This window comes from Microtus ochrogaster, linkage group LG5 (assembly GCF_000317375.1).
Source record: "Microtus ochrogaster isolate Prairie Vole_2 linkage group LG5, MicOch1.0, whole genome shotgun sequence".
Taxonomy (NCBI): domain Eukaryota; kingdom Metazoa; phylum Chordata; class Mammalia; order Rodentia; family Cricetidae; genus Microtus; species Microtus ochrogaster.
Window position 1 is genome coordinate 40,223,093 of NC_022031.1, and position 775 is coordinate 40,223,867.

Sequence of the window (775 nt, forward strand, 5' to 3'; positions counted from 1 at the left end):
AAGAATCCCACAGCACAGCATAGAATTCCCAGGTCTCCAGAACTAGTAGCTTCGTATATCTCTACAAGTGGAGAGAGTAAAGAGATACCAAACTAAGAAGTGGTGGCACACGCCGTTAATCCCAGAACTCGGGAGACACAGGCAGGCAGATCTCTGTGAGTTCGAAGACAGCCTGGTCCACAGAGTGAGTTCCAAAACAACCAGGGGTGTGGAGAAACCCTGTCTCAAAAAACCAAAACAAACAAACCAAAATAACAACAACAAAAGTGAAGGTCTAAGTTATCAGATGTGGTCTACAACTCTACAGGGCTAAGCTACCTCTCCAAGATGGCCATCCCCCTGTCCTCAGCCTCATCCTACTCCTCCCACATCCCTTGACTTCCAGAATTCTAGCAAGGCCTTCATTCTTCATGTGTAAGATGGAAAGACCAGCTTAATTTAAAATACCTAAAGATATAACACAGACCTTCTTCCCAGTTAAATGCCTCAAGAGATCTCCCTAGGGAAGAGCCTAAGGCCATCAAGTCTCAGCACTCTAACAAAGGCGAAGTGGCTAATGCAAAGACAAATAGACAAAAGTCACTTTAGACAACAGACTATGAAGGACAGCAAGAACACAAAAAGTTGTATGTTATTCTACAAAGAGAAGGAAAAAAGGGAAAGAAACCACCAATAAAAATACACAAAATTGCTGGGGTGGGGTGATACGAACATCTAATCCCAGTACAGGTGGTAGAGGCAGGCAGACCTCTGAGTTTGAGGCCAGCCTGGTCTA